Source organism: Motacilla alba, chromosome Z (genome assembly GCF_015832195.1).
Source record: "Motacilla alba alba isolate MOTALB_02 chromosome Z, Motacilla_alba_V1.0_pri, whole genome shotgun sequence".
Taxonomy (NCBI): Eukaryota; Metazoa; Chordata; class Aves; order Passeriformes; family Motacillidae; genus Motacilla; species Motacilla alba.
The window spans coordinates 10,165,288-10,192,789 of NC_052046.1; the positions used below are offsets into that span (position 1 = coordinate 10,165,288).

Sequence of the window (27,502 nt, forward strand, 5' to 3'; positions counted from 1 at the left end):
CTTGTATCATGAAATTCGGGGGGGGGGGGGGGAGGGGGTGAGGAATCCTTCCCTGACATGCAGTATAAGCACAAACAAGTTATTATTTGAAAGGCTGTACAAAGGTTAAGTCTTTAATCCCCTTAATCCAGACGACAAACAAACAAAACCCCAAGAATGGGATCCTGGAGCACAGTTGAGTGCTGCCAGGTCTCTTGTGGGGGCTCTCTATTCACATCGCTGCAGCCAGTTATGAGCCTCCAGCTAAAAAGTTGCTGCAATGAAAATAGATGCAGGCGTGGTTTTATTCCCAGTTCTTTAGAGCTTATCACGAGTAATTTGGCAGCTTGGGCTCATGTTTCAGTGAGCAGGGTTTAATCCTGAGGTCAGTGGTACCAGGGTTACTGGATTTCTAGGTCTGGCTGCCGTTGCCCTCCTACTGACTCTCGAGTACAGTGACTCTTCCTGCCTGTTACTCCTGCACAGGGAAAATGCAGATTCTGCTGAATGAAATCAAGAGTGGTGAAGGCAGGCGAGGAATCACATAATGACACACAGCAGCATCAGAAGATGAACTGCAGAGTGTTTGGGGCCAAGGAGAGCTCCTCTTTTGGTGGACCTTACGGAAAAAAATTTGGGTCAATGCAATGCATGCCAGCATTGTACCACTCCCAAACCATGACACTGTGGTGAGTAGACAGCAGTGCAGGCTCTCAAAGGGTTAAGCGGATTTAGGACCTGACCTGGGTTTATAGAATACTGGGAAATTCTTCCACTTATTTCAGCAGGAATTGGGTCAGCTGCAACCATGCATCCTAAATGAACCACAGGAAGAGTGTCGCTAATTTCAGTAGTAGTATTCATGCAATTCAAAGTAGATGTGTGGTTATTTACCTTGCTGAATCAAGTCTGCAGGAAAGGTCTAAGCCAGTGAAATAAGCAGCACATATAAAATGGCACTATCCTCTCTGCCATACAGCCCATCACAAGCTGATGAGCTACCAAAGACGAGGTGTGGGAGATTGTAATTAAAAACTACATTTCCTCCTAAAGTTTTTCTCATCTTTTCTGTATCTGTCTTACCAAGTATGAGCCGTTCAGTGCAGAGTCTGTTAATTTAAAGAGAAGAATTGGCGGACATAATATAACAGGTCAAAACTTCAGCAGTACTTAGATAAGTCAGAAGAAGAGTTAACAGCACTGGTTCAGCACAACCCTTGACAAGAATTTCTAAGTATCTTTTTGGAAGTAAAAAGTCCCCTTTCTCCCCATTTTCGAGACTCTCTGGGTTGCTGCAACAGCTCCCTAGGCCTCTCCCCACATTGCTAGAAGTTGAATTGGACCCAGTCTCTCACTCTGAGCAGAGGTCAGACCAGTCACACTGGCAGAGCAGCAGAGCACTTTAAGGCCGGAGGGCTGCGAGATGTTCTCTGGTTGTTGAGCAGTCGCTCTGGTGAGTATCAAGCACACCAGATCCACATCATCCCTGCAGTCCTGCTCACTGTGTCCTCACCGCAGCCAGAGCTGCAGGTCACACACAGAAAAGAAAATGCAAAAGGCAATTGCACAATACAGACAGAAATTATGGGATCCAGACTTCAAATGTCAGCACACAGGGCTGAAAGAAACAGAACACAAAGGCCCCTACCTGAGCTGATGAGACCAACTCTAACCAAATCCAAAGGGATGTGCAATGGCACAGGCAGCTCCTGCTCTGCACAACTCTCTGTCTGTGGTCTCAGCAAATTCTACTAAAGCATGTTATCCATTTGAGATTATATGTGCAGTGAGAGGAAAAACTAGGTGGGAGGAGGTAAAGAAAAAGGCACTCAGCACAGATCCCAGTTTCTAACTGGGCCCTGAATTACTGGGGGGCTAGAACAAGGCTCTCTCTGCCATGAGGATGGCAAGTGTCTGATCTCATTTTGTAAAACTGCAAAGGTCACTGAGAAATTACAGCTCAGTTCTGGTTTCATTTGGAAAGAACAAAATTCCATGGTTCATTTAAATCATTTGGGAGCAGTCAGATTTCTCCCAGCACAGACGTCCCATCTGCCCAGTCTTTCCCCCCACTTTCGCAGAGCCCAACAGCTGTGTTTCAAGATGCATTATAAAGTCTAAAGGAAAGGGGCAATGACTGTAGAGCCCAGAAAGGGTGAAAAGGACTATGAAGGGCAATAAAACCCCTTATTTACATGGAGACTGCTCGTGCCATACACTATCAGGCTGCCAGGCCCCCTGCCTGCCTGAGTGCTGACAGCCTTTCCACCCCTGACAGTTCACAAGGTCGTGGTCCCTGCTGACATTTCATTCCACTTACCAGCCTGGTTTTCCTTAGCCCCACCAATTCCAGGTCTGATCTCACAGCCAGTAGCTCAAGAATATGACAATTAAAGATTAATGTTATAAGTGCATGGGAAGTACGAAAAATCCAGATTTTTTTTTTATGTCAGGCCAGACCTATTCGCTTTTAAACCTTACCCTTGTGCTTCAAGACACCAGGCAGGAGTGCCACTTTTCCCCAGCAGACTGCAAATGCATTCTTCCTTTCAGCTGCCAACTAGTTTTGTGGGCTAATATATTTTTCTTTATTTAATTATTCACTGCAACACATGAAACATTAAGCAGCTTCTTTCCATGAAGAAATGAGTGCTGTTTCCCAATGACAATATGCTAAGTATTCTTAATAACAGGAATAAGGAAATGAGTTTACTAGAACAAAGGGGGAAAGGGCAGGGAAAATGAGAGAAGCTCAGAGCAACTAGAATTTACTAAAACAAAAACAAAAAAAAAACAAAACAAAACAAAAATCAAAAAAAAAAAAAAAAAAAAAAAAAAACAACAAAAAAACCAACCAAACAAAAAAAAACCCACCAAGACTTCATTTCTAAGAAAATGGTCACAATTAGCTGATCTGGGAAATAAAAGCAAAAAGAAACAGACTCTTAAAGTGAAAAAAAAAGTTTTCTGATATGACTTCTGGGCTACAATTCTTCTCTTTCTCAACAGTGGTGGAAACGGGTCAGTGAGAAAGAAGCCACAGATGCAATGTTACAATATGTAACAGTTGTGTTTTCTTAATGGTGCTAAACCCCTGATAGCTGTGAGAAATGTGTGTTCTTCCAAAGAACAGAAAGTTAAAGGCTGAAGTCATCAACAAAAGCCTATCCAAGCCACAGTTTTTCCTGTGAAAGCAGGACTGCAAACACAACTTCCAGTCTATGCTCTACTCATTTAATGTCTTTTGCAGCAGCAGCAGCAAGAGATGGTCTCATCAGGTTACAGAGCATCGTGACCTCCCGAGAGCACCACACCACTGCACTGCCAGCTCACCATCGACCCAGGATGGGACAAACCTGGAGACCTTGACACCTCTGTGGGCTCTGATGAAACTCTCCATTCTGCCCTTGAAAGCCTGGGTAGGATTGTGTGGGCGAAAGGATTTTTCCTGATTCTGTTATTTATTTGTTGGGTCACAGAGGTAAAATTATCTCTGTTTGATTACTTAAAGCTGTTGGCTGTGGAGATAATCTGTGCATTAGCAGCTGTACAGTGGGTGGCTTGCAGTTCTGAATCTGTAGCTGGAAGCAAAGAAGTCATTTTGCACAGCACTTTAAAACCAAAAATTGAGCATACAGGACAAAAAGCCCTCCACGGCGCCATGCAGAAGTTGCCTTCTGCAAGAAGAAATCCTCTCATTTTCTGGAGATGAGGAGGGTGAGTGTCCAGCCACGTCCTCCTGAACTCCCCCACCTCCCATGGAGAAAGAACACCTCGAGCAAACACCCAGCGGAGCCTTAACTCCTGCATTGCAACATCTGTCTCTTTATGCTTTCACAAAAGGTGACTGATTACCAGCAGCACAGCTTAAAACAGCCCCTCTCAGCAACTTTGTTTAAGAGCCACAAACTTGCTATCATGAATCCAAATCCCATTACCCCTGGGAGGAAGGGGGGGCTCAAACCCCCTACCTGGGCACAACTTCTCTGGGAAAGGTGGAACAATGCTCCTGTGCATCGTGGATAAATAGTTAAAGTGCAAACACTGCTGGAAACAATGATCTAAACTCTCCATCTGCTAATCCAGCAAGCAGCCACTCCTTGCCCACCTGTGTCTGTAGGAGAAGCATAGCAAGCTGCCCCTTCCCAAGGCAGCATAACTTTGCACATTTTTCTCTGAGGATTTGCAATTTTTCTCCTCTTACCTTCACTTTGTCTGCAGCTGCTGAATTTTAGTCCTGCCAAGGAGGAGTGGGGGCAGCTCTGGGCAGATTTCAGGCTGGAAGATTTATAAAGAACAGACATCAAAACCAAAGAGCAGAAAACAGATAGAAGATAGCAAGAAACATGAAACTTCCCAGGGACAGGAATGACAAGAAGCAGAGATGCATACTTGTTTTATTAAAAATCTGCATATGAAAGCAGAGGGGAGCATCCTCACACACAACAGATCTACTCCGTGCTATCTCTTCACTTTGGCATGGCCTGAGACAAAGCAGACACAAAGCTCATGTTAAAGTTTGAAGTATCACCTACAGGGGGTTTTTGTTGTTGGGATTTTTTTGGGTGGGAGGGGGTAGCAGTTTTGCCAGCACTCTATATGCAAGTGCCTTACTGTAGTACACAGACACGTGCAACCTCCACACAGCCACAACTGCACCAAAGATCTGTAGGCACAACTGATAATATCTGGAACACATTAAAAAATTAGAATATATAGTTCCCTGAGCAGCTGTACTACTTTTCTCACAGTCTACTAATTAACATACATTGAGGAGCTACCAACAATCACAGGCCCAAGGTCGTGTTTAGCTTCCTTTCTAAACAAGGCACAGAAAAATACCTTCAGCATTGGCAATGCTGCAGTCTCACATGTCACAGAAATAAAACTTCAAAGAGTTTCTTTGCCATAAGGCCCCCAATTTCTTTCTTTTTTTTTTATTTTAAATCACATAAATTAATCAAATATGGCATATTCGTGGATTGCTCCATGACCTCTCTTTTTCCAACCTCACACACTAAAATCCTGCCTGACTTTGGGAGCCAAACTGGAGCAAATTCATCCCTGTGTATTTTATAATGCAAATTATCACACTGAAAAATGCACCTCAAGGAAGGTGGCCAACAGACAGCTCATTTTTGTGAAAGGGGTGGGAATGGAGGACAGGGAAGCAGCCAAGGCAAGAAACTGCTCAGGTTTGCAGATCCCAAAGGCAAGCATTAAAACCCATTCTGAGGCACTCCCAACATTTCCACTGCCATCCTTCCTGCACTTTAAAAGCTAACTCCACTGTGCCACCAATTTTTATATCTTTTAGCAAATCATTTAAGATAGTTTTATCTGCTCATTTCCATAAAGAGTTAAAAGTGACCCAGTCTGTATTGTCTCAGGATGAGAAAAGGGACAGACAAGGCAAATGTTTTATTTATGCCTTAAAATTGGATGTGGAAAGATTTATAAATGGATTAATTTTAATTAGTGCCCTCATTTTATTAAAAAAAAAGCATGCCTTAAAATTAATGCATTGCTACCCTGAGTATTAACAAATATGTCAAATCTTTGCTTCTTTTAAAGCTCCTTCATTGCTTAGAGTTTTTTAATTATATATCAGACGCAGCCTCTGATGAAGCTAATTTTCAAAAACCATGATGGAATACAGCATGGCACAAACATTTTTCTTGATTTTTAACAAGGCAGGTCCAACAACCATCATTCTTTGGGGTGAATGTTTGCACTGTGTGGGCCTTTGTGTCCCATTTCGCAGCATGGTAGAGGCAGGTCCTCCCCCCAAACTCATCCTGAAGAACCTCTTTGCTGTTTGAGAAGTTAAAACTAGGTACCCACCCCAGAGCAGAGGCATTTGAACAATGGCTTTAACATTTGTGTTTCCTTGAACTGTTTCTCTAGTGGCTGCAGAAACTGGATTCCTCACAGATAAGCACAGGTGTGGTACCTGGGAAGATTTTTAGAAGCCCACATGAGATGCCTTGGCATTTGTGCTGTATTTCATTAGGCCACTGAGCAAAATGGAGTCACAGCAAGGCCAAAAGTAAAGATTTCATTTTTCTGGGGTTCAGTAACCCAAACCCTGCCTGAGTTTCTTCTGCAGATGCCAGGACCACAGACAGCAGAGATGCCAACCATCAGCCTTTGTCCTCACTTTCTCTACACTGACTTGTGGCAAGCATGAGAGGTGTAAACCTTAGGGGGTTTACTTGCAGTCCGAACCACATAAGAAACTCTCAAGCCATTTGCTATCTCCAAGATACCAAGGCTCAACCACCTCACACACAAGTTCACTTGCAATATTTGCTTGTAGTGTTTTTGACATTTTAGGACTGCCCCTGAAGGCATTCCCTCTCCTAAACATAGAGTCCCATGAGTAAGCTCTCTCATCTGAGCTGCTTCTTCTTGTGGAAGTTCCATCAGATTCAGCCTTCCCCCTCACCCACACCACCAGCACCCAGCACTGAAGTTCTCTTCAATTCCCACTAAGTCACTGCAACCTCTTCCCTCCACACAGTTAATCTGACTTGCCTCCTCTACAGCCAGCATCACAAATGAATTAATTCATTTTAAAAATTAACACCACTCTATTCCTCCTTTTTTCTTCTTCTTCTTCAGCTCCTTGCTGCAAGTATCTTCCCGTGCAGAACTTGACACGTGCATTGACTCTGCACGCAAGGAGGGCTTGGCCCCTCAGTCACAGCAGCCCTTTTCTCACTCAAGTCACTGGAATTATTTCCTGTGCTGGAAGGGGCTGGAGAGGAGCTCCCATCAAAAGATCTTACAGCTCCAGCGCCTCCATGGCCACCATGTGCTGCCTATGCCTACACTAGCAGGAGGGGACCAGCACATGACAGGATGCCCACATCTCCACACAAACTGAGCCATCCCTTCATGGTCTTCCTCTCTTCCACATTTCTCTTGTCAGCACCCTGCCCTCTCTGCACTGCCGAAACACGTGGACGTGACTGCTCTCTAGCTCCTGGCAGCCTGTCTTCAGACTCCTGCTCCTATTCTGGCAGTCCAAGAAGGCATGAAATGAAAACCCTGGCCGTTCTGGAGGGCACGCTGCTGTTGTAATAGCCCAAACACAACCTGCCTGAGCATTTTAGGGTGTCACAGCTGTGAATGATTGGCTTGCAAAGGATGAAGTCTGGCACCTTCACGTGCTCCAGCCAAACAAAAAGGAGGAGGAAGAGAGAGAAGTGACACTTTCCCCTCCACTCGATGAAAGCAAATCTGATGGAGGCGTGGAGCGGGGAGAAACAGTCTGGGGCACTAAGCCCCTTATTAATTAATGCATGTTTTGAAAAAAAGAAATGCAACAGTGCACTCATTTCAGCTGGTTTCTAGGAGCTTTTGTGACCTTAATAATTCATGTTTATGCAAGCTGCTTATAATGTTAAGCAGTTGGGCTTTGTAGATTTTGTCCATTGCATTTAACTGAGATGAATATATCTAGCTGTGAAATGAGGTTGGCCATAATACTCACAGGGAAGCTTTAAAAAAATTAGAGTGTTTTTAGAAGGGCCAACAAAATTCACAGCTTTGTCTGAAATAATTTTCCATCTATTAATAATACACACAATATAAGAAACAGAAAATAATTTTTTACCCAGACTTGTCCTTTCCCTTTGCTTTTCATGTTTTGGCAGCATTTCCAACACCATTTAATTGCTTCTCGAGCACATAATCAGGGTCTCCTGCCTGTTTTGCCTTTCTTCATAGCAACAGGAGCATAAAGGGAGGACTACAAATACTGAAGTGGTCAGGAAAACTAAGGGGCAGGTGGAACACATATTTTGTATATCAGTTTGGGCTCCAGCAATGCAGGGCAATAAGTAGCAACAGCACTGCTAGCACAGGGAGAGGGTTTACTATTCCAGGCTTGTTACCCGTGGACACACAATTCCTCTGAGACACCACTTCAGAGAGTGGCCTGGACTTAGCAGCAACTTATACCTGACACACCAGGTAGCCAGAAAAAAGCATGCCAGCACCCAGAATAAGCAACTGCTTCTTGTCCTGAATATCTTTATGAGTCTTTCCCAACACACCAGATATGACTATTCCTACATACTCTTCACGGAAACAAACAGGTTTCTGAAAAAATCTGCATTCACTTTTTATCAACACAAGATAGGCACTTTTCTCACTACCCCTTCAAAATTTGGCGATATTTAAGGGAAATTGAGAACCTGCTCTTTCCTGGGCACCTTCGACAAGGAGACAGGGACACTGCTGTGAAAGGTCACCTCTGAAATGCTGGCAGGCTTGTGCACATCCCTGCCAGGCCGTGTTTAAACTGGAAGCTCTTCCATAAAGACTCTTAGTTGGTTTTTAACCTGACTTTATTTAAACAAGTTCTTATTTAAGAGAAGCAGTGTTCATTTAAACTGAAATCACAGTTTGCTCCCTCAATGCAAACTGCCAAGGGCACCTTCCAGCAAACAGAAAGTTTCTGAGTGCAGCTGAGGAAGAGCAAACGGTCCCTGCAGTGCCAACAGCATCATTAAATGAATGGAAGTGGAATCTGAAAGAAAAAGATGACTGCAAAAGACATGGGGTTTCTCCAGGATTGCTCTGGCTTTAGAAAAAATGGGCCCCAATGGATCTCCCACTGCCCCCCCCCAAATAAGTGATTTTGACTCTTGACACAACCTACACACACATTGACACTCAAGAGCCCACACAATGGCCTTGCAATATCAACCATTTTCAGCAGCCGGTGCAGCCAAGTGAACTCCAGGCAATTTCAGACCAAAATGAAATCAGGTGATTTTAAGGCAAGTATCAGGTCTTCCATAGAAAACCTCAAGTTCAGTTTTAACAGACTAACTAGTTTGTTAAAAATTAAAAAAAAAAAAAAAAAAACAAAAACAATAATGCAATCAGTTTTAGCAGCTTACAGTAGTTCTTGGAACAGCCACCTACCTCCCACCCACAACAAAAAACAATGGATCTGGAGATCCCTACGAGTATGAGCCCATGGCAGTATCATTGCCAGTGGCTAATATGTCCACTGTCTTGACTATCTAATAGTACATAAAGCTCAAAATATATTTCCTTGCATACTTACATGACTCAGACTAATAGTTTTACTCATTATAGATTAGATACCTAAATCAGTTGGCATCTAATCCAAGCTCCATCAAATTTAAGGCCATCCCTTACCCCAAGGTAGGATTAGCCCCTATGAACACTGAAGAGAGACACTAAAGATGTCATATCATACCCTCCAAACAGCAGGACTTCCTGCCACCCATCAGAGAGATTACTCCTGAGCTAGCATCCCATCTATAGGCAGTATTAAAAGGCCACAGATAAAATCATTAATCTCAAAGCAGGCTGTCTCCAGTCAAGACATCCTACTCACAGGCTCCAGTTTTCCAGTGTCTGAATGTACTGAAAAGTGATTCCATTAGAGGACCACTACAAACAAGACACACCAATTCTAAACAGTTTCCCCATGTTTCTCAAGCTGAGCTACCATTTTTGATGCTTGCCCACATCCACAAAAGTCATGTAGGACATACTGCTCTTCAGACTGACAAACTTGAAAAAGCACTTCATTTAAGAGACTTGCAACAGTGACACCTAAACCTAGAGGCACATGAAAAGAGGGCGGCTGCCCCCTCTTTGGCTGTGATTTCACAGTGATCACAACCAGTGATTTCACATCTATCAGACTGGAGCACTCAGGCTGCCTCCATGCTGGGAGGACCACAGCCAGCCAGAAGGCTCTGACAATGAATGTTCTTTTCTGCAGCTGTAACTACAGGCCATTACCTTTCACACAGAATACATTTAAATGTAAGTAAATGTACAAAGTACCAAATGATTTAGTGGAATGTTCTGCAGACAAACAATGCTATCTACCCCTAAGAATCAAAATTAATTGGAGGAGGAAGAATTTTTTAATTGATACAGCTCTATATTGTAAAATGGCACTTGAATGACAGGCAATTACACTTCAAGCAATTTCTATGATATAGTGTCTAACAGAACAGATACAGCAGGAAGTAAAAAAACCAGCAAGCCTAAATACCGCAAGAAATAAAATTTGTGTGCACTCTCTGTGTGATCAATGCAAACATAACCCCAAACATTTGCATTACAATAGTGCAGTAAATAACAACCTCACAGCTGAGACATTTACAGGCACATTAGTAAATACACTTTCACATCTCACAGAGAGGACAGCAATTTATTTAACCACCCAAATAAGACACCTTGCAATCACGAGTCATGCTTTAATTAGGAAGGATCCTCCTGAAAGTAAAGCACAGGTGACCCAGCAGGTCCTTTCCACCCTACACCTCCAGGAGCTGTGATTCACCACACTTCAGACTACTCACTGCACAGAGTTTTAAATCCTTTGATGAGCATGTGGACGTGGCCTGAAAGACAAGGCTGCAGGCCAAGCCGAGCCCATCACAGCCTGCTCCCCAGAGCCCCACACCTCTCAGCAGCCACGGTGCACCAACCTGAATAACTGTGCATTCTGGAATGTTGCCACCCATTCGTTTGCTGCATTTATTTATTTCCAGCTGAGCTACAGGACAGATTTCCCATACAGAAATGCTCGTAGCTTTATTCAGAAGATAAATAGGAGGATGTTCTCTACTCCATAATGGATTCCTGCTGGAATAGGATGTGTCACATGTCATTTCGCAGCCCAAGCCCCATCATAGCAATGAAGACATTTCTCTGCTCAGCTCCTCCCCCCAAGAAGTCGAGGACTGAAATACCACCCATATGGAGGAAGGTTCCTCTATGGTATAGAAGAATAAAGGGTGGGGAATACGATTAAGAGAATGGGAATATAATCTATGCTGCTGAGAGCCCGGGAAGAAAACTGAAAGCTGGCCTGAATTCAGCGTATTTGTATTCCCAGATAAACATGGTGAGAATGTTCCCAGCAGAAGCACCTGTGAGGAGGGCTTGAAAATTGGAAACTAGCACTGCAGATCTGGGATGACCACAAGATAGGCAATCATCACTTGTGAAACTCCTTCAAACCCAGGCACACTGGGAAAACAGGTAAGAGCACAAGAACAGGATTAATATTTTAAAGATGAACAGCTGGTTAAAGTTTAATACCTGTCCCACTTGTCATCTGAAATCCTTCAAGAAGGGAACTGAGTTCAGATGAGACAGGGACTTTAGATTTAACATGAGGTCAGTTGCCATTGAAGCTCCCGCCAGCCTTGATTAAAGCTGATGCACTGACAGCCAGGCATGACAATGAGTAGAGGTGGCTGCCAGGGGTCCCATCCACCCTCCTCCCCAGCACAGGGGACACAAAGGAGCTGCACCATGTGCATCAGAGCATTAGGGTGGCATTAAGTAACCAGAGCCTTTGGGGTTTGTGTTTTGCTGCAGACTCTGGACAGAAGCTTTCTCAAAACCCATGGATTCTAAGTCTCTCTTCAAACTTTGTATTGAGAAATGCATACCCCAACAGATCTCAGTCATCAGTTTTCACTGGCAACCTATCTTCCCACATCCCTCGAGTGGATGGACAGCAGGATGGACACTGTGGGGGACCAAAGTCCCTCCCACTCTAAGCAGAGATCAGGTCTGTGACAACCTGAATACATAATGTAAATAGTGCACCACCATGTGTGTAAGTTCACAGGACCCAGTGAGGTGCATCCCAGAGCCCTGAGGGAGTTGGCTGATGTGGTTTGCAAGACACTCTCTGTGGTATTTGAAAAGTCATGGCAGTCAGGTGAAATCTGAGAAGAGAAGAGAACTCCAGGAATCACCTGTCACCTTCATCTCTGTGCCTGGGAAGATCATGGAGGAGATTGTCCTAGAGAGTGCGCTGAGGCCCTTGGAGGACACAGAGATGATTTGGGACAACCAGTACAGCTTCACCAAGGGTAAGGCCTGCCTGACCAGCCCCGTGACCTTCTGTGATGGAATGACCATATCAGCAGACAAAGGAAGGACTACAGATGTCATTTCTCTGGACTTTGTAAAGTCTTTGACATGATTCCCCACAACATCCTTCTCTCTAAATTGGAAAGACATGGGCTTGATGAGTGGACTGTTAGATGGATAAGTAGCTGGTTAGAAGGTTGCATCCAGTAGTGGTCAGCGGCTCAGAGTCTTGATAAACATAGTGATGAGTGGAGTCCCTCAGTGGTCTGTACTGGGACCGGTGTGATTTACTATCTTTATTTATGACACAGATGAAGGGATTAAGTGCACCTTCACTAAGTTTGCAGGTGACACCAAGCTGAGGTGGTTTGACACACCTGAAGGACAGGATGCCATCCAGAGGGACCCAGACAAGCTTGAGGAGTGGCCCATGGGAACATCATGAGGTTTAACAAGGCCAAGTGCTGGTGCTGCAGCTGGGCTGGGACAACCCCTGGTACCAGCACAGGCTGGGCATGAACAGACCCAGAGCAGCCCTGCCCAGAAGGGCTTGGGGGTGCTGTGGGTGAGAGGCTGCACATGGCCCAGCCATGGCACTCACAGCCCAGAGAGCCAAACATGTCCTGGGCTGCATCCAGAGCCCCGTGGGCAGCAGGGGAGGGAGGGGATTCTGCCCCTCTGCTCTGCTCTGCTGAGACCCACCTGGAGCACTGCACCCAGCCCTGGGCTCCCAGCACAGGAGGAACAGGGACCTGCTGGAGTGAGCCCAGAGGAGGCCACCAATATGAGGAGAGGGCTGGAGCAGCTCTCCTACAAGGAAAGACAGAAAGAGTTGGAATTGTTCAGTCTGGAGAAGAGAAGACTTTAGGGTGGACCTAATTGTGGCCTTCCAGGACCTGAAGGGAGCCTGCAAGAAAGATGGAGAGAGACTCTGTAGTGCTGTAGTAACAGGATAAGGGGGAAATTGCATCAAACTGAAAGAGAGCAGATTTAGATTAGGTATCAGGAAGAAATTCTTTGCTGTGAGGTTGGCAAGGCACTAGAACAGCTTGCCCAGAGAAGCTGTGTTCAGGGCCAGGTTGGATGGAATTGGAAGCAACCTGATCTAGTGAAAGACATCCCTGTCCATAGCAGGCAGGTTGGAATTCCATGACCTTTAAGGTTCCTTCCAATCCTGGCCATTCTATGATACTAAGACCAGCATATCCAGTAAAATACACAGCTCAGTATTAAAGCTAGACTTTCCCCACACCACCAGGCAACCACTTTTGCCCTGTAAGCAGAGAGAGAAGCAGGAGCGTGTTTCTTCAGTCAGATCACAGTTACTGATTTATACAAGTGTTGTATTTGCATACAGCTGGAGGAGCGGAAAAACCCTGCTCCAGCAGGAAACAAGCTGTCTTTTACCCATCTGGGAAGATAAGAGCATTGCTGAACTTACAGACAACATGCAACAGGACAGTGGCACAGGTCAGAGGAGTGAAGTCCAAAGCATTTACAGGAGACCAAGCAGCTGGGCTGCTCTCATGCAGATCTGAATAAGGAGAGGGCAAAAGCAGGATGTTTTCCTGGAAGGCAACAGTGAACACAGTGGGTTTGGCATCTGTTTCAGGAGGGCTTACCTCTGTCAAAATTCTGGACAAGGCCTGTTTGTCTGAGAATTTGCAAAGAGCGAAGGAAGCATCAAAGCTCTCCTTCATTTTGTAGGTCAGGAAGGCTTTGGGTTTGGCAGGGTGTCAGCTCATATGTATTCTGTAAAGTGCACTTTAATTTTTCATTGTAGCAGCACCTACAGACTTTGATTGAAATAAATAATGAACCAATTTGTATCATGAATCTAGGAATCACTCTCTTCTGGTCCCCATCATGGAGAGGATTTTCTTCCCAGTGACAACTGTTAATGCATTTATGCCCCAGTTTCCCACAGTGGGTGTCACTATTGAAGTGTCAGGAAGGAAGGTTAGAGCTCCTTTTTCAGACTGTTCCTGTCAGCCTCAGCAGTCCATTTTGGATGAAAACATCCCGGCAGAACACAGCCTGAAAGAACGCTGGATTTTAAACAGCACAGCAAAAGTCTTTGTGTTGTATATGATTAAAATGTAACATTGAATAGGTCTTTTTCCCAGTCTGAGTCAGGGAGGACAGCTCCACTGTGTAAAAATTACAGGGTTTTTTTGCAGAATGACAGAAGTTTCACAAGACTTTAATGTAGTTAAGAGACCATTTTCCATGGTTTTCTCATTTTTCAATGCTGTTCTTTCTGACAAGTCCCCCAGCACAAATCCTGGCAGGTACTGTTCCACTTGTGAGACCTGTCAGGGGACAGCTGGATATTCACCATGGTGAGACCCCAAAGCAGTGCCTACCTTCACTTCTCACACAGCAGAAATGGACAGAGCCAAAACCCAGTGGGATCCAGACACTCTGTTTGATTTGAACAATTCTGTGTGAGGTCATGATAATTTTAATAAACACAGTTAGTTGGGGGGGGGGGGGGAGGGGAACGACTCAATTATCAAAAGCAGCCTTACTGTAATTTCAAAGTTTTACCAAATTAATATAATTCCATTTTGAGAGAAATTTAGATTAAGTGCAGACAGTAAGTGCTGTTACCCACCCAGCTACAAACTCCCTTTGCAAATTGTCTAACACTGCAGAGAAAGTGAATAAAATGCTGGCCAAACTGAACAATAATGAAATTAAAGCTCAACAGCATGGCTTACGACAATACTCCAGCAGCATCCTTGGGAAGCTGCAGTAAAGAGGAGGTGCCATTAGGCAGGTATAAGAGGAGAAGTATTAGATTGCAGTATTACAGCTGCTCCCACCTCCCTTGCAGAGCTTTACAATGTCACAGCAAGGCAGCAATATCAGTGCGCTGATACTGATTAGGAGCCCTTTTTAGACAGAAAAGGATAATTGTTTTCTCCTGGAGAGGACTCATAAATTAATTTTATTCACCCAGACCACCTCTGTCATTACTGGAAGCTGCTGCTGAAGGACCACAGACTCTGCCCTAGATGACACCACATCGCATGCAAATCTCCAGCTCAGAGCAGTGGTAACTGCACAAGACATAATGTCTTGTGACATGGTGAAGGTCATATTAGACTATTTGACCTTCAGGCTAAATTTATCAATTCAGTGAAATATATTAATAACACAGGTTTTAATTAAGACAACATCATAGAAAGAGCAATACTGCTTGGTCCATTGCAGATCTGTATTAAAGTACAATATTCATTTAATCACTTTTGTACATGATCTAGTTAAAATTAGCCGGGAGAGCTGTTACTATAACACGTGGGTAATAAAAGCAGAAAGCTGAGGCTCACCAAAGCAAAGCCACTGCTCTTCATTACAACCACAGCAGCCTCAGCAGGGCCAGACATGCCAGTGGGGAGAGGCACAAGAGGGAATGCTCAAGCATCATACAAGCTACAACTCAGACCTTAAAGAACAAAATGCAGTTCATTACCCTGCAATTGTTTAGACAGAAACAGACCCCCAAATTACTCATTTGCTGCTGCTATTCTCACCTCATCAGCAGTCCGGGATTCCGGAGTCAGCACTGGACACACTGCCCAGCGTGGCGAAAGGCAGTGCCAGGCTTTCCCAGGCTCTGTGCAAGACCCAGCTGTCACAGGGACAAGGGGGGCAAACCCATAGAAACACTTTTTTCTACTCCTTCTCTGCATACGTTAATCTACGTGCTTATTCCTGTTTATATTATGAGGTGTATGTCATAAAAGAGCTTACAGGATGTGTACTGCAGCCAAGTTAATATTGCTGTTGGAGCCTCAGCCTCTGTATTTCCTGACTTAACATGGTCCAGTTAAAACTACTCTTTTTCTTTTTTGTTTTTTTAAATTCTACATTTGTCTAATGGAGTTTATGAGTGGTTTGAACTCATTTCAGGTAAGAATGCTACACAGAGCACCCCAAACACCTGCAGGAAACCCAGCAAGAGAACAAGCTCCATACTGAAGACAATAATAATATGAAGAAATATTAGCCAGTATAGAAACAAGTACAAATATAGTAAACAACTTTTAGCAACAACATTCAGAACAGTTTAGAAATGTGTCTGCATTATAAGACCTTTTCACATATTACTGTGGTGAAACCCAGAACTTTTCATTTAGGGCAACTTATCTCTCCTTTCAGGACACAAGGTGTGCTGTGTACAAGAACTATAATTTTTTTTTTAAAAGTTTTTTTCCACAGATTTAGTGACGTGGATTTTAAAGGCAGGAAGCATTTCCCAATGCTTGTGCAGATGAGCTAAGGCAGACGGACCTTCCATTAAAGCCTTCCCTACCTCCCAACACAAGCGTGCAGTCTTGCACCCAGCCAAAATCCTGCCCAGAGATGTTCTCTATTTCACAAAGCTACTGAAAAGCTAGTAAAACACCCATGGCAATATCACGAAGATATGCAATAGCTTTTAAATTTGACCTTTACAACATTAAGGTTTGATGTCACCAGCATTGCCAAATAACCCCAGTAGATACCTGCCACGCAAGATAGCTGCAGGTCTCTGCAGTCCTAGGAAATCCCTTGCAACACCTTTTAGACTCTGACCTTCTTCCCTCCTTCAACTCATTTGAGACAATTAGTGCCTTGATTTCTACCCTGGGAAGCCTGGGCATCCCTGGCTGGACCCAGCTCTGCTGTGCTGCTGGCAGAGCTGCTGGCAGCTGCATTTGCCAGCTCAGGAGCTGGTACACCAGACTAAACATCTATTCACACATCAAGATTTTTAGACTAGCATTCCCTGTTAACATTTTAAAGGAAACATAGAAAAGACCTCATGTCATGAAAACCAAAATACTTTAAAAAAAGAAGAGAAAAATAAATCCTTCCCGCTTCTGTAAAATGTTCATGAGTTTTATAAAAGTTAAAAAAATAGGTTTCCTCCAGGCTAGGCACTGAATAATTTTAAAGAAAAAAAAATACTTCAAAGACACATTTTCCATTCTATTTGCATTCAGGCATTTTGTTTTTCAGAAAATTATTAACTCAGTAATATCAGTAATATCACAGGTTATTCTTCCACTTGGCATGAGCTTTGGCTACCCAGATAATTCATCGAGTGCAAAGACCCATGCAAGAGAGGGAGAAGGCATTCTACAAAAGTTTGTGAGTCATCCCAAGGGATTAGCAAGGCATTTGCAAGGACATGCATCCTGCACACGAACATGAGAGTTGGAGAGGGTGTACAGGCATTGCAGTGTGCCTTAAAATGAAGGCAGAGGAACCTACACCAAGGCGGCTGAGCACTCTGGTAACACCTGCTCACAGCCACTCCAGCTGCCCCTCTGCCAGCAGTAAAACGAAGCCCAAGCCCGTTGTCTCCACTAAAAACATGAGGCTGGTGCAGGGACAGTGCTTGAACCCACTGCCATTGCACCAGCCAGAGCACACCAGCATCTTGTGTCAATCCCCCACAAACTCCCGCAGCCCCCAAGGACGAGGGAGTAAAGGCAGTTCTGGGACGATTCCTCTCCCAAGGCTTCACAGGGCTCTTTCCCAGCCAGAAGCAGAGAAGATTTGACAGCCCGTTGAGAGAAATTCACGAGCATTGCTGTTCATTAAAAGGATAGGGAGGGAAAGCACTGAGGTTAACGGGATGGGCTATATTAAGCCCATTTACAGCTTTATGGTGCCTTCAAAGGGGCATCAGAGCTTTTCAGGGCCACGTAGAATGGTCAGATAGTTACAAACTAAGACAGGTTTAAGAGAGGCCACCCGAAGGAGAGGCAGCACAGTTAACTTCAGAGTTTGAGGTCAGCTCTTGATGTTTTCCTCTTACATATCTCATCCACAACTGCTCCCCTGCTTACAATACTGCATATATCACAGCCTGCTTTGTGCGAGCAGGAGTATTTAATGACACAGAGAACTACCTTCTGATGATTGTGGGGGGAAAAATCGGCCACATGCTTCATGCTGTCTGATTTTATTAAACCGCTCTGTACGTGGGAGTGGGGGGTGGTTGCTGTTTTTTCTGCAACAGCAGCCCCTCTTCCTCACATCCCCGGGTCCTGTGCACTGCAAGACAGTAACAAGCCAGTAACAAGGTCACAACATGACCTAATCCACGCCGGGAGATAGAACAAAGTGTCACAGCAGGCGATGGAACTGCCCCTCGCCCCCCAGGCAGGCACACCGGGAATAGCAGAGCGAGGGCTGGTCAGAGACCCTACAAGCACCCCCAGATCACGGGATATGGCCCACTGACCCCCAGAGGAATGAAACCCCACCAACCTGGGCAGGACGGACCCTATCAACACCTGCCCCAATGCCCTACAGAGAGATGGACCCCACTGGCCCCTGGGCATGGACTCCAGCAACTGACCAGCCTCCGGGGGATGGAGCCCCCAACATGATGGGGTATGCATTCCCCTGAGCCTCTCGAGAGGAGATGCGACCCTCAGCCCCCATGGGCATGGAGCCCCAGGGATCCCGGGGAAAGCATCCCACTGACTCAGGGAGGAGGGGCTGCTAACCCACACAAACAACTCTGGGCAAGATGAAGAGCCTCAGCCCCGGGGTGGGGAGATGCACCCTGCCCTCCCGCAGGACACAGAGACCCCAGGCAGCAGGTGAAGACACCCACGATCCCCGGCAGATGCAGCCCCGGTGGCAGCGGCGAGGGGGCTGCACCTCACCGTCCGCCGGGGCATGAAGCCCCCGGTGCGGATGCCGGGATGATCACAGCGACCGCCGGGCGATGCAGCCCCCGCGTCCCGCTGCGGCAGCGCGGGGGAGCGCAGCGCCCAGCCCAGCCCAGCCCAGCCCCGCGGGAGCGAAGCCGCCTGCGGGGCAGCCCCGGCCCCGCCGCCCCCGCCCGCAGCCGCGCCGCGCTCCCCACTCACCTCGGCGGGACGGGGGCTCCGACACCTGCCCGGCGTGCCCGGGGCAGGCGCACCCGGCCCGGCGCCGCTGCCTCGCCGGCTGGTGCGCCCGGCCCGGCCCGCGGAGCGGAGCGGAGCGGCGGGGGCGGCCCCGGCGGGGCGGGAGCGCGGGGATGCCGCGAGGGGCGGCCCGACGGGGCGGGCGGGGCTCCCTCCTTCCCTCCGCGGGACACCTGGGGCCGGGCACCGACCGCGCTGCGGGGGCCGGCCGGCGCTGCAGGAGCTGCCTGGGATCTGCGGCCCCCGCCGAGCAGGCGTTGCTCTCTGCCAGGGTTTTAATGTTTTAGGGCGCATCGGGATTTCTTCAAGTCTTTTAAACGTTTTTCTTGTGTCGCTTTTATCTTCGGTTCTCGCTCAGCGGGCAGTGCTAGTTCCAAGGATGATTTAAATGAACAGTGAATTACACTTTTTTTTTTTTTAATCTAAGCTGATCCTTTCTAATATTTTAATAAAGCTCTTTTCCCCCTTTAATAGAAATCTCAAGATTATCAAAATGAAACTGCATTCTAAAGTGTTTAGTAGCTTTTTCAGGTTCGTGTTCCTTAAGCACTGCAAAAGGGAATGGTCAGTGTCTCTGCTTTCTTTCAAGCCAGAATCCTCTCCTGACTCATGGCCCTGTACAAGGCTCAGGGAGTGTGTTTCCAGCACTGCTGTTCTAAAATTAAATTTGGAAAAAAAAAAAAAATCAGACCAACCAAAGTGTCTCTAAAGTATTGTCTTTATTAAAGACTCTGTCAGGTAATCACGTTACAATTTGGCCCATATGCTCTGCCTATCACTTCTTTGAAGATGATTGTTTGTGATGGCAATGTCTGGGCTGATAACTAAATCAAGCTCGGCGTTTAGAGCAGAGGGCTGTCTACAGGCACTTGTTGCAGTGACAGGCTCACCACAAGATACCAGGCAGTGCCTTAGGACTTTTCAGCACAGGAAGGACGCTGTGAGCTGAGCTGAATTGTTCTGTGAATGCATAATACTTCCATGCAAACAGAACAGTACTGCAGAGCACACCCCGACCACCCTCCGTGCAGAGCAGCGAGGTTTGCCTGGTGTCGCCGAGGCCACAGCAAGAAACGACAGAAGAAACCCAACCCCTTTCACAATGATGCACTCCAGGTCGAGATGCAAAAAACCAGGTCTGTGATTCCTGTCGGTGACTTTGTTTCCGCGAGGGAATCCCAGGCACACGGAGCGAGCCGTAACTGCTGGGACTGGCGGGAGAGCAGCTCCCAGCGAGTGGAGGTTTTCCCACCAGCCCTGCCGGCAAAGAGAACAACACCTCGCCAGACTCCATTAACCCACAGCACTCAGGAAGACCTCGTCCCACCCTGGTTTTCCCCTGCGTCTTCACTCTACAATGTGAGCCCATTAGGTGGTTCCCTGTGGAGCCAGGGTTGTTAATCCAGCACACAACTCAATGAAATGTCGGTGGCAACAGATTTGGGGGTGCAACAAGTTCTGCCACTGCTCAAGACTCCATGTGGCTAATGCTGCCCTGTGCCCCTGCCAGTGCAAAGTCACAGGGTATGAAGGCCTCTCTAAAAGCACTGCAACAGGAAACTAATGCAGCCCCCACTCGCGACTTTCCCCCCCTGTTTCTAGGAACCTGCCTTTGAATGATGCCCAGTTCATTATTTAACCCCATGAGAACAGACATGCCTGCAAATCACTCCTCTGCGCTGCCAGGTAGCTCTCTGGAAATGGTGCTGGCTCACAACAGCAAGATGGATGATGAGGTAAAAAGCAGGGTAACTCTGAGAATTATACCTTTTGGCTCTCCAGTTCAGAACTGTGATTATATCCCAGTGGGACATGAAAAATTCCCAGAGGGCCTGTGGCAACCAGAGCGCTGACCCCTTATTTCAGAGCACAGCTTTCCCTTTGTGATCAATTCTGATGGGAAATAATATCCAATAACCATGAAAATGTCATTATTAACTTTCGCAGCAGTGTATGGATCAGTATCACCAATATATGCATGCACTAACTTCTGATGACTCATTATCTTAATTTTTTAAAGATACATAAGTCCAGCCTATTTGTACAGCTCACTAAGGCAAAATAGCAGATTATGTCTGAATCACTTCTTATTCAAATCAGAGGAATTCTGTTCATTTCAGGGGTTACAGCAACTGAGAAGTGGCATGAAAAGGGACTGCTTTACCTTTCTTTCCTCCCATGTAACAGTATCATTTAAATCTCTCTAAAGTCTGTCGTGTCAGTTTTCCCCATTTTCTGCATCAATTACAAGACAACAATATAAAGCTCTGAAGGCTGGGTTCTCCTGCTGCAGAGCATTTGGCCTCTGGCAGGATTACACACTGGAGTCAAAGCTAATGCTCATAAACAATGTCTTTTACTAAGCTTTCATAGACAGCTGTTGGCCTTTGGCTTTGTGATGTAAATCAATCACTGGTTACATCTTCTGATTTCAGGCCAAAAGGTGGAAAAAGATACTGTGCTATATATGTTTGGTTTATTCTGCAGATATCTGTGGAAAGGTCAGCTTTATCTACCACCAGAATCAGTCATTCTGGAGGCTGACAGCAATATTTTACATTCTCCTGTTATACATCCGAGAAACACTGCTTTTCCTGCTGCTCTTCCTGCAGGTTATGCACCTCTTATGCAGTATGAGCATCAAAATCCTAGTTAAATGGGGTTTCAGGAGTATGGATCTCCCAATATAGGAGAGATATATAGGAATATAGAGAGGAATATAGAGGAGAGATATATAGGAATTGCAGTACTTGTGTTTTGCAGCCTGGTCAGATGTTGATAGCATCAGTAGCATTCTGTGTTTTTCTCAGACACCAGCTGAGTAGAGATTCAATACATCCCTCAATGTCTTTCATACTTCACCCCCCAGAGAGTGCCCAAAGTCTCATTTTGAATTGCTTTAGATAAGGGAAGAATGCAGAAACTAAAACAGTTATCTGGAAGCCAGAGGAACCTTAAAGAGGTTCTGGAGCCTAAGGAAAAAGAGAGAACCCAGAAAGCAGAGGGAAAGATCAGATTAGGCCAATGGAATAATATTCAGCTTTGAGATCCAAATGCTCCTGGGATCATATAAAGTTGTGTGGCTGTATCAGCACGACTAAACTTCAGTAGCATATTTTCAAAAACATGGAGTACTTTCAGAGTTGCTACACAGCAGAATTTTGTCGTCCTAACTACATTTTATCCCAATGCTATCTTCAGCAATCAGTAATTTTGTCACATTTTCCAAGAGCAAGCAGGATTTTCTGCCCTGACCCATTCCACCCTGGAATTGTCCATCTTCTGCTGAGCTCTGGGGATGGCTGGACAGCATCCAGCAACTCAGGCAGATCGGCTGAGCTGTGACCTGCCCTCAGCTCTCCCTGAAGTCCCCAGATATGGGGGTTTACATAATTCTGAAGTTTTCCTGTAACTGACTTGATAGGTCTTTTTTAGTGGCTTGGGTACAGACTGTCTAGCAGTAGGTACAGAATAAGGTGTAAATGAAAAAGCAGAGCATCATCATATCCAGGTAGGGTGCACATAATGCTGCCACCACCAACAGCAAAAAGTGGGGCAATAAGTACCTGGGACTGATTAACCTGAATTATGACTTTCCCCCAGCAGCTTCCAAATTTCAGGCTGTGATTTAAAAACCACAGTGTGAGTCCTGACACATTGTGAGCTCCACTGGCAAGACTTGTGCTTTGCTGTGTTTATGGAACAAAACTGGTACCAGTTTTTATTATGTACCTTCATTTTTATTATGACATAATAATCTTCTCTCTCATCTTATATCTGCCCTTTACACAGACTCCCCCATGGACATAGCAGGTATGAAATAGACCAAGGACAAGCCACCACTGGCTGTGCTATTGTAAATTCCATTCACAAGGAGGCTAAAATGAACTATTCTACATGGAAAAATTAACCAGCATGATTACAGTAATAACCCAGAGTTATCATGGTCCTCAGGTGGGCATACTGTTCCAATTTTATTTGGAAATAATTACTTCAAAAGCAGAGCAATTTTTCCAGGACGCTGTCTTACTTTGAAGGAATGTATCCAGGCTGCTTCCTCTGCAGCAGCAGTGACAGTGATTTTCTTTGCATAAGCAAAGCCCAAGAGAGGGAACACATTACATATGTCTCCTCCATAATGTGCCACAGTAAATATGAGACTAAAAGGGCTGAAAAAAGAGAAATCTTTGAAGTTGGATAGAGCCTTGCACAGAAAATGAAGAGTCACACCAGGCTCGAAGCTACAGTCACAATTTGGCTCTGCACAGTCTTGTGTCATTTGTAGCAGTGACATTCCACTTTGTTCCAACTTTGATTTGGATCATCAACCACAAACACGAGCAGCAATAATGAAAAAAACAATTATACTGATCCATTGTTTTTTTCACTCCTTTCTGAAACCCTAGATCTTTACAGTAAGGGGGGAAAACAAGCTAAGAGCTGTGAATCCATCAGCAGGGATTTCTCTCCATTTATGCCTCTCCTGGATTTTCACAGACAAACCACAAGCCTAACTAGGATGTAAAATTCTGCAGATGCAATGGGTTTCCCTCAGAGCACAGAAGTGGTCAACCCCTAAGAAGTATTTAGTTTTAATTAGTATGAAACCAAAGCATAACTGCCCTGAACATACGGGGTAGAGAGATAAAGGCAGGAGTGGAGAGGTAAAGGCAGGAAGCAAAAGGGCCATTATCAACAAGATTTAAAATTTTAAATGGGAAAATATACACTAGATATATTTGCTATATATTGTCTGTGGATATCACACATTAAATTTTCATTTTCTGCAGAAGTGTAAGATATGTACTCTATATAAATACTTTAAGTGACTGAAGTCACTATTACTAGTCAAAGAGTCTCAGATTCAAACACGCAGCTACAACTCCTCACAGAAATATTATTTTCCCAAGCGCCTGAGGGTAAAAGCCTTAGATTATTTTGGTATACATAAGACACAGTCCTCTAAAGACCTTCTTCCATGGAATTCCAAGATCAACACTTGTTTCAGTTTCAGAGGACAAATGCACCCACTGGATGATCTTGACTGTAGACATGAGACCAAAGGAATAGATAGAAAAATCCTAAGTTTAAAATAAATCATTTACTAGAGATCTTAGAGCTTCTTATCAAGATAAGACTTTTTGCTAATTTCTTCAGCAAATTAGTCATCCCCCTCTTTATATTGTGCAGAGTTTATCATCTGCTCTGACACTGTGTTTGGTTTTCTTTGATTTCTGTTATTAGGCAATCAATTCCTCCCTTTGCCCACAGCAATGCCTCTGTGTGTCATAGAATCCATTAGATTTCATTGTTAAATATGTGGTCATGTATATAGAACCATTTACCATTTCAAAAGCACCTTCTTCAATTTGAACTTCATCTTTGCACAAAAATCTTTATCTGCTCCTACCTATAGGAGAAACCAGAATGTTTTATTTACAATAGTTGAGTGTGTGCTGTCTCGACAGGATGATAAGAAAAGCCCTGATTGAAGCCTTTCTGCAGAATACCGGCACCAAGGAGTTATCAAATAACTGTGCAATAGATACCAAGCCTTGCTTAAACATTTCCAAAGCAATCTGGGAATGTCCACAGCCCTAATGCACAAATAGCAGAGGCAGTGCCTAGTCAGTATCACATTAATCAGGGGCTGTGCAAAGAGAAGTGTTTAAGAGATTAGGGAGTTCTGGAGAAGCACTGCCCCAAGGCTACCCAGCTGCCAGCACTCCCCTGTTCCTGGGTACTGGCACTGCTCCTGCTTTCCCCCTGCTTTATCCAACATGGGCTACAGTCCACCAGAACCAAAGGGATCATCCTGATTTCATAACACAAACAGCCAGTCTGATGTCCTCTCCTTGCAGGAAGCACTTGCTGCAGACAAATCCCTTAAACAGTCTACCCGTTGTTCAATAAAATGCTTGTCACACATGTTCATCATTATAATCCTTTGCAGTCAGATAGTACCATTCTTCTGATGAGCTCAGCCTACAAATTTAGCTTGAATCTGGTCTGACATCTGCCTCCAAGTATGCTTTGATTTGAAAAATCACATTAAAACCCAACCTAGAATTGTCTCTGCTTGTGCATGTGGGTCTCTGTGTGCCTGGACACATGGATAGAAATTCCTAATATTTCAGTGCTGTTTGAATGAGTGCTGAGCACTGCGGGCCATCTGCCAGTAACTATTTTTCTAAACTTGGAAAAAAATAAGAAAGGAAGAGATATTTTAAAGCTTTTGCTCATAACAGCAGTGATTTTTCTGGAAATTCAAGCAGCTCTGAAAGGGATGTACCATTTCCAAAGGCAGCTCTCACTCAACAGTTTTTTGTGGTTTTTTTTTGAGTTCTACATATCTATATGTCTTCATATTCTACCATGTCAAATAAGGACAAAAAATTACATCTTCATCCCCAGGGTCCATACGGCAGATGTCTGTCCAAGGCATTTGGAATCTCAGATGTAAAGTGCTGAAGAAAGGAAAAATCATCTTGTTAAATGAGGGCAAGGCAGAAATTAGGTGCACTGTCAGAATGTCTTAGTGGATCAGGAAGGGCACTGAAATACTGCATATAGATGTTCAATATTCACAGGAGACTTTTTAGTATAATCTGTAAGTTTTTAACAGTATAGTATATGAAGCATCCTTTTTTGTTTGTATTTTTTGTTCCTACAGGTTTGTCCCCAAATTTCATTTGTTACAGTTAGAAATCCTTCATCACAAAACTTTTCTGGGAAAAAACATAGTAAAAAACACACAGAAGAACAAGAATATCACTAACTGCGTGGGCTGCAGTTAGTATTTATCAGACTCCCATTGCACAGCCACAGCAACCTTTCTGAATATCTTCTCATTGGGGCATTTGCACAGTAACATTTGCTTTTGTGTTTATTCTACCTCATTGTTAAAACAAACAAACAAACAAACAAATAAAATCCCTAAAAATAAATACGGGGGGAGAAAAGAGATATCCAAGGCTAGCAAAATACTAACTGGCTAATGAAAAAAACTGCATGCTTAAATTCTGTAGTCCTCAGAGTATATGATATGGAGACCTGTGAAGCAGCAAAAATCTCTCAGAGCTCCCAGATCTTCCCTCAGTGGTCATTTCTAGCAACCAATATTTGGTTTCCTTTTTTTTTTTTTTTGGTGAAACATGTTGTTATTCAGCTTGAACTACCTGAGGTCTAGAATTCTGAAAAAGTTAATAAAAAATGTTTTCTACACAGTTCTATTTTTGTATCATATCCAAAGCCCCGCAAGCCAGAGCTGTTACTTCAAATAAACGTTTTTCTGGGCCATTGAGACACAGGTGCGTTGTAACAAGCATAAGAAATCCAAAGGACCTGTGAATCAAATAAATCTGCAGAAATCCTGATAGAGAGGAAGAGACAAAAAGACAGACCTAGAAAATTAAACTGCTAAACTGCTCCTGAAGGAGTGCAATTTACAGTGATGAAAAATGTCCTTGCAAATAACATAATCAAAAAACTTGCAGGAGATGAAATGTCAAATACTAATGCAATATTGCTAAATATCCCCCATACAAATCCCATTTCAGTGACATTAAAGAGTCAGAAGGCAGAGAATTACCATCCAGAGAAGGGAGGAGTGAAGATATGCCTGAAGAGAGACAGGTCCAGCTGTGGGCTAGAATCAGCAGTGTGTTAGTCTCTCCAGCCTGGTGTATTCCCACATGGAAGTGATTCAGCACAAAAGATGTTTATATGCCTATTTCTTTCTGAGAGTGGGAAATGAACAAGCCTTCTCCTTATCATGAATATGTCAGGTTTAATGGAAGGCTTAGACTGACTTTGAGTTAATTTGCTTGGAGTGAAGGAGCATAAGTGCCATAAACACCATGAGTATCAAAGGGGTCTAGAGTGACACTTGTGTGATCCAAGTGGCTGTTATGCAGGCAGCCAAAGGCCTTTGCATCAGCTCATTTCTTTTTTCTTTTTTTTTTAAGACTTCCTTGCCAATGTCAATCTGAGCAAGTACCTGGTGCCAAAGGGATCCAGGGACAGCCTGGTGCAAACTCATCACTTCCCACCTGCACAACGCAGCTCACTGAGCAGCTGCTCCTGCTCCACTCCTTTAGGGAGCTGCAGCACCACAGATCTGACCACAGGGGAGGAAAAGGCAGCACAGCAATGGGTTGGTAACTCCCAGGTTATGTCCCATGTACCCAGTCTGCAAGCTGGGAATGGGGCAGAGGCACAGGAGCCTCCTGCCTCTCACTTGGTCTCCCAGTTGAAGGCCAGCACAGAAAGAGTCCCCATCAGGTCTTTATTTCAAGGGCCTTCTTGGGAGCACCTACAGGCTGTGAAAGCCTGGGCCTCTGGGGTCTTGTGTGATAGCCTGGGCTCTGCCAAGTTTCTGTCTTACAAACCAGACAGGTTCCTGTCTGCATGGAGGCCACTGAACCGTGGGCCATGTCTGGGTACAGATACAACTTTTGAAAATGATATCGATTGCAGTTTTTTTGAGGTTGTAATTACAGGGCTGGTGGAAGGTCATTGAGCAAATGCCATTTCTGATGGTGCCAGATTACATACTGGTAGACCTACTTCTGACAGCTTCCATCAGTCACTTTTATGTGACTTTTATTTCTCCCTAACCCAAGATGTAAAGTGCCAGAGTCCTTCACATCCCCTCCTGGCCTGGCATCCTGTCTGCTGTGGAACACCTGTGTGACCAGGGCTGCTGA

General features: G+C 44.8%; 1 protein-coding gene across 4 annotated transcripts in view; it reads right to left on the minus strand.

Annotated features, from left to right (window-relative positions):
- PDZD2 (PDZ domain containing 2) overlaps positions 1 to 19,035 on the minus strand; it is a 202,826-nt gene extending 183,791 nt beyond the window's left edge. The window contains exons 1-2 of one of the 4 annotated variants that reach the window (XM_038123274.1): positions 18,756 to 19,031; positions 17,784 to 17,928 (exon numbers count right to left, since the gene is read on the minus strand). The gene's annotated coding sequence lies outside the window, so the exon portion shown is untranslated. Of the gene's footprint in view, positions 1 to 17,783; positions 17,929 to 18,755 lie in introns of all 4 variants that reach the window. The other 3 variants (XM_038123276.1, XM_038123273.1, XM_038123275.1) reach the window with 3 other exon arrangements.
- Positions 19,036 to 27,502: the final 8,467 nt, after the last annotated feature.